The sequence below is a fragment of the Dromaius novaehollandiae genome, chromosome W, assembly GCF_036370855.1.
Source record: "Dromaius novaehollandiae isolate bDroNov1 chromosome W, bDroNov1.hap1, whole genome shotgun sequence".
In the NCBI taxonomy this organism is placed as follows: domain Eukaryota; kingdom Metazoa; phylum Chordata; class Aves; order Casuariiformes; family Dromaiidae; genus Dromaius; species Dromaius novaehollandiae.
Window position 1 is genome coordinate 39,068,484 of NC_088130.1, and position 11,327 is coordinate 39,079,810.

General features: G+C 35.5%; 1 long non-coding RNA gene across 6 annotated transcripts in view; it reads left to right on the forward strand.

Moving 5' to 3' along the window:
• LOC135324393 (uncharacterized) overlaps positions 1-11,327 on the forward strand; it is a 43,232-nt gene that overhangs the window by 16,874 nt on the left and 15,031 nt on the right. For all 6 annotated transcript variants that reach the window (XR_010385748.1, XR_010385745.1, XR_010385747.1 and 3 more), the window contains one exon: positions 8,942-8,984. This is a non-coding gene — a long non-coding RNA (uncharacterized LOC135324393). The remainder of the gene's footprint in view (positions 1-8,941; positions 8,985-11,327) is intronic.

Genomic DNA, 11,327 nt, shown 5'->3' on the forward strand with positions numbered 1-11,327 from the left:
TCCTGTATTGCTTGGGTGTTTCTCCCTGCTGTTGGAGTTCTTCCATTCGCCACCAGAGGAGACTTCTGCTTATTAAGACACAGAGGATATGTTGCCCTCTGCTCCAAAGGAGCAGCAAGAAAAGCCAGTGAAGCCTATGCATGTTTGCCCTCATTTTGCACTCCTCTTTTTTGTCCTGACACTACTAACTGTTCTATCCTGATACTATGTCCTTCATTTACTGCATAGAGGTGTATCTGAACTACAAAAAGCCCCAAAGGGCTTGACCTAAAATTTGTTGGCCTGGGTGAGTAATTCATTCAACAAGAAGTGCAGAGTTTAACTATCAGAAAAGGAAGGAAACCCATGGGTCCTGTAGTTTGTCAGAAATTGCTTTGAAGAATACTCAACTCCTTTTGAGGCTTGCTGTCCAGTTCAGAAGAATGGAATTAAGCACCCATTCATCAGATATTTTATATAATGGTGCCAGGAATTCTATAAGTAATCTACAAAAATGAATTATTCAGCATTTTGGGTTTCCAAATTAGCTGAGAGACAACTGGACAGAATAAGCAATGAGTACATTTTAAACACAGAAGAGGAAAAACTACGTAAAAAGGAGAAAACTGAGGAGGAGACCACATAACTACTTTTAATCTGTATACTTCTAGTAGCACAAACTCGATTTTATAGTTTTTTGCATAATTAACTTAAAAATAACTTTCTGGTTTTGGCGTTTAAAAAATTAACTGTTTTTATAAAAAAACAATATTTCAAGTTTAGTACAGAAAGTGGGAACACTTTTTAATGACTTATTCTTGTTGCTGAAATTATTTAATATACATTAAAGCAGACATCTGAAATGTATGTTTAAGCATGCTCTCTCAGAGAAATCTGGCTACACCAAAGCAATGAGGAGGAACTTTCTATATCCTTTCTCTCTTTACATCTTGCCTGTACTAGGGATAGCTGTCAATATAGCTGCCCCCTTTCTTGGCTGCAGAGTATTTGAAATTTTAGTACAGATAAAACTTTACTGAGGAAACTAGCTCCCATGTGAAGTAGAAATGCTATATAGAGACAGCTGAGTTAGCTCTGAACAATCTGTTTATGTCTGTGTGGTATAGCTATCGCTGTGTGAAGATGCAAGCTCAAATTTTCGTAGCTACTTAGCTCAGATGGAACATCATGCTCATATAACTATATTGCTTTTGATTTAAGTTCACCTCATTGAGTGCATTTCCATGTGTAGCCATACATTTATTGTCAATAACAACGGGGATTTCTGTGAACTCTGATTTAGAAAAGGACTTTAATGTGTATGTAACTTTAATTGGGGGAGTACTTGTGCATAATGCTATGTCTCGAAGTCTCTTGTTGCTGGGGAAAGCAACACCCATAATCTTGGAGAATCAGACTCTAAGATATAAATAAATAAAGCAAGTGCACTTGCCACAGATAATTACAATATTTTGAAGTAGAATACATTATTTATTAAAAAAGGAGTTCTTTATGATGCTGCTCAACATTCCAATCCAGAAGAATCCTTCCTATGTCCAAGTATGTATATAGGTATAGAACAGGTGAGGCACACAAAACATGATAAGTTGACTGATACTGAAAAATGTTAGAGGCCTGTATAATGGTATTTGTTTTGAGATTTTTTTTTTCTGTTGGCATTTTGATACTTGTCTGACAGAACATTATCCCACAAGATCCATCTGTAGTTTTAGAGGAAGCTGTCCTTGAAGTTAGTATATTAGCTCATCCATTTATTTGGGAATCCTCTTAAATCAACCTGATAATTTTCGGTAAAAACTCAGTGTCTTGGTAATGTTATATGTGGCCTTCATTTATCAACTATTATACCATTGAACAAAGCATTATTTTTCATTGAAAACCTCACTAATTTTTTTATCTTTATGTTTATCTTTCTTCAGAATGCCACTGTGCCCTAGCTGATGAGATTGTGTTCTTTGTATTCATGCCATGCTAAAAGTTTTTTTTCTCCCTGTCCTGTATGTCCAAATGTGTTATTCACGCAATTTTAAAGGTGTTTTCTATTGACTGTAGCTCGTACACTTTCATTTGTCTATACTTCACATGTTTTTTGTTACTATAAGACTGGATCATTGTGATTATTTTTGATAGTGTCCTATAAAAGTGTGTACTATAAAAAAGGGAAACGTTCATTCATACACATCCTTCTTAAAGTAACAGTTTGATTGCTAATCAAACAAGATGATGATTTTTCTTTCCACTCTTTGTGTTTAATGGGTTTGGGTTGGGCTATCTTGTTGCCCTTGAAAGAAAAGGGAGGGGGAAAAGTTTCCCCTCTTCCCTCTTTCAGCTCTTTATGATGTGGAAAACTTTTTTTTTTTTTTTTTTCCTAAGCATGTGTTTTAACTTTGGGTTTTACTTTACAATATCAAATTGAAATATTAGTTCCTTCACAAGAGAGGAAATCTAGCCATTGAGAGAATAAAATGTGCCTAGCTTTTAACCACAGCAAGACAAGACCTAGTACTTCTAGTGGAAAATGAAGAGAACCTCCTTCTTCTCTAGCCATTTTGGGAGGTGAAGCCCAAAGGGAAGACTGACAAGGTGATGGAAAAACAAACCACTGTAACAGCATTTCAAAAGGTTACGTTTTTTCTGTTTACAAGACCAGGCCTACAAGTTCTTTTGCTCTTCACTGTATATGCATAATTGTTCACTGAAAATGTTTCTTTGTTCCAAATTTTACTAGCAGATTTCACAAGATGGAGCAAAATACTCCAATGTAATTTTAATCAGTGTGCTTTCTTTGTTAATCTGTTATCTATGATATATATTTTGTTTATTTTCTAATATATAATACACACTCACACTCTCTTCATGGTATTGCAAGATATGGCAAAAGAAATGTCCTGGGTGGTAAGGTGAGTGATAGCTTCTAAGTATTGATGCATGTGTAGATTATCATGTAGCCTCTGTGAGAGCCATAGTCCTGTGAGATAAGAGAAAACTGAGAAATCTTGGGTCTCTTTCAAATAATTCTTTCCTTCTCTGTATGTTCCACGTTGTGTGTGGGAGGACCTGTGAGCTAATCAAACAGGGGTTCCTATACTTGCAGACATCAGGATGTCATAATTGTTTGAACTTCAATTTCCCATTTCATTTGGGTTTTTGTGTGCATTGCAAATAAGTAGTTGCAAATAGTTGCAAATAGACTTAGGCATCAAGATAAAGTATTTAGAACTTTATACATAGATAAGTAAGTATAAGCAATACAGCAGTCCTGTGTGAAAGAAAATAATTAACAAATACTTATTCTGTGAATTCTGTTAGCTGTGTGCCATGGTATCAGTTGCTGACAAGTCAGGAATATGAAGTTATATGCAAGATTTTTTGTGACAATAAGTCAAACTGAATAATTTCTGTTCTTTCTTATTATCTCATTGATTAGAGTACTTACAGGGGGAAAGAGGTGCTAGTGCTAATTTCAACTTCCTCATATCCCAGTAGCATGCATTCATCTGTTAGCAAACTAGCATATTTGACAACTCACTGAGGACTCAAATAGTGTGCCAAACAGTTTTTAATTTTTCTAACAACTGCTAAGATCCTTAAGCCCTTTAAAATCCTGTATTAAATTGTTCTTGGGTACACTCTATTTCATAGTTATGACTATGTGATTACAATTTAAGCCAGGTATGCGTGTATTTTTACATATGCATATTTACCAAAAATAAACTTTAAAGAAACACATATCAGCACTAGGAAAAGTGTTGTTTTCATTGCATACTACAATTTATTTATCTAAATTCTTGAGGATGAAAAGATTTTTTTTTGATGTTTCTCGTCTGTTTTACAGTAGAGAGATTTAGTGAGCATCCCATAACTGCATTTCCGTGAACTATATGACCATGAGATCCATATGTCAAGTGATGCAAAATACTTTATGCTCTCAAAAGATCACTGTGCTGGCAGCTGGCCTGTCAGAATATTTCCCTCTCTGTAAAATAAATTAAAAATAGTAAAGCACAAGAACAATTAAGGGAAGAAAAAAGATTCTGATAGATAATCATCTAAGTGATACTCATCTAGATTAGTCACAATATAAAATGCAGTCTGCGGTGAAATCAGTACATGATGCTATCTGATTTGTTATCAATAAGTATAAATCTGCCTGATCTCTCAGTATGCCATGGCATTAATTATGATTAGGCAAGTTTCTGTTTTTCTTGAGCTGTAAAGAAGGTGGATAAGAAAGGTCAGGCATAATGAGAAAGGGATTCCAATAGAAAGTGTGTTATTAGGAATGAAAAAAATTGCTTACCTATCTGGTGGTATGCAGGGTAGACAGTACTCTGGGAGTGAACCAAACTGTAGTGACATCATTTGGTATGTGTAAGATCCTGGTTTATACTTTGCAATGCTGAGAAAGATGTAGTGAATGATGCAAGAGACAGGAAGAACAGAAAGGAGAATTTCATAGTGAAGACAGCTGAAAGCTTTCCTAAAAAAGGTTTCTGTCTTTGTCATAAAGACTGTAGCATTGGACTTCAGACATCTACATCTCAAATACATGTATCATGGCTTGTGATATACAAAATAGGACCTAGGCTTGAATTGCAGATGTGGTGAACGCTTGCAAGTGCAATTGAAGACAGCAGTACAGTTTCACCTGTAAAAATCTGTATATATGTTGCTGAGTACTTTGGAAAGCCATGTGTAGGCATTTCAAACTGAAGATGTGGTATGCATGGACAGTTGTGACCTCCATCTGAATACCTCAGCTCCCCATAAGTAAAATGGAAATAATACCATTTCCTTGTCTCGTGGCATAATTGTAAGAAACAGTTAGTTAATGTGTGGGAAGTACTCAGTTCTTACAGTGCTAGTAGCATTGAAAACCTCCCAGAGATATCAGAACAGCCTTTACAGCAGGGTGTAAATGGTAAGTAATATAGTAAGCAACGTAGAAAATAGTATGTGGGGGAAATATTATCAACAGCTGCTTATAGTCAGCACGGTCCATCCTATTCATGGAAAGAAGTCAAGAGCTGGGTGGGAGAGGAGGTCAGTATGATGTCATTTATGTTAAAGATTGCCTCATAATACATATGCATTAAAAAATATATTTGGAGCAGGAACCTTAATTCTTATGTTTTCTGATTCTTGAGCACTTAGTTTAACGACCTTATTGTCCTCTTGCTGTATTTTTCATGTGCAATATGAAGAGATGAATGGCAGTGCATCAATTTTTTTATCTACAGCAGTGTACAAAATGTGCAATATTAGCATATCCAGTGTTAGACTCCTTTATCACATGCATTCATGTGACTTGAGAGTGTACAAGCGCTGAATTAACCCTGTTCTTGAGAGAAGTCAGTACAGAAAAATGCATTCTCACAGGCCTAGTAACAAATAGCTGCTTTGATATTTGACTTTGAGGTTAAAGCAAGGCTTTTCTATCTTACAAAGTCATGTAATAATACATTAGTGTATTATGGTCTTCCTTCAGAGTCCAGTTCGTCTCTAAATTATGGGGAATGAATGCATGACTTTCATTCTCCAAAACTCTGTACAAGAAAGACAAGTCTCTGGTCCATATGTAAGCTATGCAATGTGAACTCTAGGACCTTTGTAACCCTGAAAACCACAAGATTTTGGATGCCCCACCAAAGAAAGTAAACTGTGATCCATTTCAATTGATCCTGCTTCTATTGAAATAAATCCATATTTGTTTGGAGTAGGCATTGTTTGTCATCATCAGAGCCTAGCACTTCCTCTGAAGTTGGAGCTTTGTCATCTTTACTTTAAGTGCTAATGCCAGGTAAGAAAGGGAATATGTACCTATTTCCTGGAGGACTAAGATTAGGGTTAAGGGGTAGAGTTAGGAGGATTTGGGAAGGAAGCAGCAAGATGAACGCATGGATGAGGGAAAAGTTCACATCCTCAGTTATGTCTGATTCCTGTTTGTTAATTCTCAGCAGTTGCATCAAAGACACTAAATACTGGACAACCAAACTAGTTATCAGTGTGTCTTAACTCTAGGTTGAATACGACATTTCATGTCTGTTGGCACTGTACATGTCACTTCCATTCTGATCCTTAAGTGCTGTAGCAAGTCCCACTGCTGAAATGAATAAGTGAAAAACAGATTCTGCCAGTCTGACATGAGTGTACGGTTCTGTTCTTCTCCCACACCTATGATGGCAATTTTGAGAAATCTACTTCATGCATTTTTGACAATACTAAGTGACTTCAGTAAGGCCCTGTGTGTAAATATAGTCAAGAGGCATCATGTGGCAGTTGATAGCCTTTCCGCCATACAGAAATAACCACTTCCTTTTGAAAAGTAATTCAGAATATCTGAGTCATTAAGGGTCTGTCTCAGAATGTGATTTCCATCATGTTACTGTTTCTGTGGTTTGCTTACCATGTGAGTTATCTACATTAGTCTCTTTCTCTGCCTGTTTCACATTCATGTCCTTGCCATCTCTAGAGGAAAAAAAGATAAAATTTTGAAGCAAAGTGTCATATTTCATGAGCTGTTATAGATTTTTGTTCATTTCATTCAGTTTTATTATCTGACTTACAGGAGATGAAATTGGCACTTTCTATCCGATGACTTGACAGGGGGGAATCTGTTGTCTATACCAATAATAAAGTAAAATTAAATAAGAAAACCAAGAAACCTGTTAAGTAAATCAAATAGAGTAATTACTGACAAAAATATATTTAGCTAGCACTATGGTAGCAGAAATACTAATAGGAACTGGCGATAACAGGAAGGACAGTTCTTTTCACTTCTTCCCATGTCCCTTCGCTCCCTTCTCTTTTAGTGTTTTTAGTGTTTTAGCTGTCTCTTTTTATAGAGGCCCAATATAATTAAACAAACAAGTAATGCAGACTGAATATTTCCTACTTCTTTTTTTTTAAACTGTACAATTTATTCAACTGTTAATCTTGCTGCTATTTTCTTGCAACCGGAAACTGCTTGGATCACTTAAGGGATCATTAAGCTACTTAACAATGAGATGATACCTCTACTGAAAGATTGGAAGCAATTTTCAGAGATGTTTGTGTCCACTCGGGCTGATTAGAGGAACAGTCCACAGAGTTAAATAAAGCAGCTTCTTTGTGAGTGAGACTCATTTATGAACATTGAACTCAGTTTTCTTCTTCATTTATGCTTCTACTTACAAGTCTGAAACAGAGAAACAGTAGACCAGAAGAAGCCATAAAAGCTTGGACAAAGAACTGATACAGCTGCTGCACAATGAAAGCATATTTGAATCTCTCTGCATGGCATTCAGAAAGAAGATAAACAATAGCTTGCATAGAATTTAATTATACTGGGTAAAATTCAGCACTGGAATAACTCCCTGAAACTAATGGAGTACTTTTTTTTTTTTTTTTGATCCAAAGGAACATTGTTTTTACATTTTATTAAATGCAAAAATGTGATTAGTGCAATATGACATCTGAGATTTTATATCAATATAAACTAAAACATCCATATTTAGCCCTCCTTATAAAGCTACTTCATTAGTGAGACCAAATATACCTGATCTGCCTAAACAAAATAATTCCTGGGTAGACGTTTTTCCTTAAGCTTGATTAATTGTTCCTTTTCTTGCAATTGTCAGGTCAAGATTTATAACATAATTAACATGTACCAGGGTATATTTTTTTTTGTTTTGATTTTTCTTTTTTTGAATTAGTTATTGATCTGAGATGTTTTTGTTACAACTAGCAAGGTATAGCTTAAGGCTTGAAGGACTATATCTCAATTAAATTAGCTTTTTTGGAACTGAGGAAAGAAAAAGGAAGAACAAAGAAAATAAAGCTTTTCCTGCCACTTGTGTTCAGAGCTATTGTTTACTCTTTTCTTTTGTATTAAATAATCCAGAAATTTCACTATATTTGTATTTAGTTATTTAAGGGCTCTGTGCCTGACTGAATTAATATTTTCCTTCAACTATATCTTCTGTTTTCTAGATCTTTCTGTTGATCATAACTAGACATGCAGATCCATTCATTGCAATGATAGACAACTGTGTTTAATCTCACTAAGTAGTTAAGGCCTAGTTTTATATTTTACCAAATGAAAGGACACTTAAGCAGATATGTTGGATTTTATAGAAAAACATGGACTTGTGGAGTATCTGACTATTACTGAGAGAATGTCTTGCGTGTAGTCAAATACAGTTGGGCAGAGTTGTGAGTAGGGATATGAAGCTGATCTTTCTGTAGCATCACTTAACTTAGCATGAAACCCCCTTAATTCTTTAGTACTTCAGTGATGGTGTCTCTCTCTTTGTCCCAGACAGAGAGAAGTTTTGCTGCATTCATTCAAAACCCTGAGAAATTAAGGACTGTCAAAGAACAGACTATAGTTCATGAATATTCTGCCTGAGAAATGTTTATGCCTCACTGTGTGTAGTAAAATTATATCACCTATCCAGTCAGATTTGGACAGCCATCTGAAATTGCATGTGATTCCTTCCAGCTATTTACCAACTAATATCAGATCACTTGGAACTTTAGTTCGGATTTGACATATTTTACCAGCTCATACCTTCAAGCTTTTATATTGCATGACATAAGTAATCAGTAGCATCTCCTGCACAATAGCTCATGTGTCTAAAGTCGACAAAGTGGTATTAACACAGCAAATAAGATTTCTTTCCTCCAACCAAAGAACAGGTGAAAACAATAAAGCAATTAGATATATCCCCAGGCTGTGTGTGAAAAGGACAATAGCAGGTGCTTTTATTATTCTCCCTTTTGGAAACATGGTATTTTGCATCAGTAGTGTACAGTATTCAAATTTACATAGTGCTCTTCTGAGAGTTAAAGGGATCTTATATAAGAGAGAAAGGCTGATATATTATGTTATTATTTAGAATACATCAAAGACCTAGGCCCCTGTTCTCACTAATATTGCTTGTTCTATTTTCATTTTTAGTTTTTCAGAAAGCCACTCAGGATGAGAAGATACAGGAAAAAAAGTAAGTGCACCTATGTGGAGAAAATGTGTGCATTCTTATATATGCCTAAAATTTAAGGTAATAAATTAGCCTTATCACAGACCATTAGATCCATGGCTTAAAAATGCCCAGTGTTTATATGCTATGTAAGGATCACAGTAGATCCGAGAGAAATCGATGCTTATAACTAAGAATATTGGCTGGAGGAGGGTAAAGATTAGGACAGTCCTATCCTTGAAGATACCGTTTGCTTTGAAGAGATTGCACTAGGAAAAGGACCAAGAAGATTTTTGCCTGTATTATTGGAGCTGATATTCTGTATATTGTTTGCCTGCTTGCTTTTTCACAACTTTTCATGTTACAGCATCTGCAGTGCATTGTGTCTAAAAGTGTACTTCTTCATTGCCTTCCTTTTTGTCTTGTCTTCTATACACAGCAGTCGTTGTAAAAGGAGTATAATGAAGCACTGTTACTTGAAGTCAAATGAAGTCACGTGGTTAACAAAAGGTCATTAACTCTGTAGACAGGAGACCTAAGTGTGTTCTTGCTTATCTGCTTTGTGGCCTTCACTCAGTTGCTTCATCTTATTGGGACTCTTTGAATTCTTCAAGCTTCTGATTCTCCTTCCATCTATTGATTATTTGGACTGAGATTCTTCTGGGTGGGATTGCCCCCCTGCTGTGCTTGTACAATACCTCATACAATGCAGACTGACCTCAGTTCTCTCACAATGCAAGTTAAAAATAATAACACTTTCTCAGTCATTTGAAGGTGATTCAACACCCTTTTGGACAATTACTTGCTATGCAAGCATCTTCTGCTGTCTGGCATAGATACGGCAACCACAGTACCATCGAGCTCTGTTTATGCAGCTGCTGCTCCTTTTACACTTTGTAACAGTCTTTTCTTATCTCTCATCCGGCTATTTTACTTTCTGTATTCCTACATTTTCTAGATATACATGATGATAATATTTGATCTTTGCTTCAGAGAGCATGCAGTCAAAAAAATTACTTAAGTAAGGCATATGAGAAGGGTGGGTATTCTGATGCAGCATATGGGATGAACAAAACCTGGGCACTGACCACAAGTAGCTTAAGAAGCTTACTCCAGCCACTCTTGAGCAAATAATTTTTCATGTCTTCTTGCAGTATCAGTCTAAATTGATGATATTCTTTTGAATCTTTCAGTATACACTGTATGCTTGGACTTCAGTGACTTAAAATATGTAAATAGAAACAGCTGCATAAGGGACATGAGAGAAACATCAACCATGAGAACTTTGCTGCATAAAAATAAAGTATATTAAGGCCAAAGATTTTTCTATTAATTATTAATGAAATGGATTGCTTTGAAGAAATGCAAGTAGACAAGAGTAACAGCAAAGTCATGAATTAAATAGTGGCTTAAAAGCAGGAGTCACATAGCACTGTTGCACATGACACCTTTCCACTAAAGTTGGCTCACTTGGGAATTATAAAAGGATGATCTCTGTTCTAAAGAGAAGAAATCATGAATGGTCTAGAAGAATTACCTCATGCTCATAAATAGGGGTATGACGTCATGCACATATTGCTTCAGACTTCAGATATTTTCTTCCAAAAAAAGTTTGATCTAAGACAATCTGGTTTATGCAAAAATTGTTTATCAGTTTTAATTTGTAAGAAATAGATAGTTAGATTGTAGTGAGCTCATTTAAGAAGACTAAATGGTCATGATTACAATTAGTTGTTCTTATTCACAGAAAATCTCCATGAGTGCTAATGGCATAATGAATGGGAAGAAACAATAGAAAGAAATGAATACAGCATTTTCAGTAAATATGCCATTAATCTACAGAGTCTGTTGTCGTATCTGGTCTCCCAGTGAAGCCTTCGAAGACAGGCGAGGACAAAGATTATTCTTCTGTTTGGAGTATCTAAACTCAGTGATGTACAATCATATGGAAAATTAGAAGTTAAATGAGTTACTAAGCTGAAGGTACCATATATCTACAAGAAACTGAAACACAAGCTCTATCATAGGGAGAACTGCATTGCTGAAAACTGCTAAAACTTAGATTCCCGAGTTTCAAACCAAATAACTTCCCTGAATAAATTCTACCTTCAGGCCTATCAGATGCGGTTGAGCTCAGTTACATATAAATACATTTTTAGGTGTATGTGTGTGTATATATAGCCTTATATTTCTCTCTCTCTCTCTCTCTCTCTCTCTCTCTCTCTCTATATATATATATATATATATATATACACATATATATATATATATATATATATATACACACACAACTATATATATAGGATTCATCTTATCTAGTTGTTTATCACAGGTATCCAGTCTACCACAGTTGTGTGAACTCTGTTT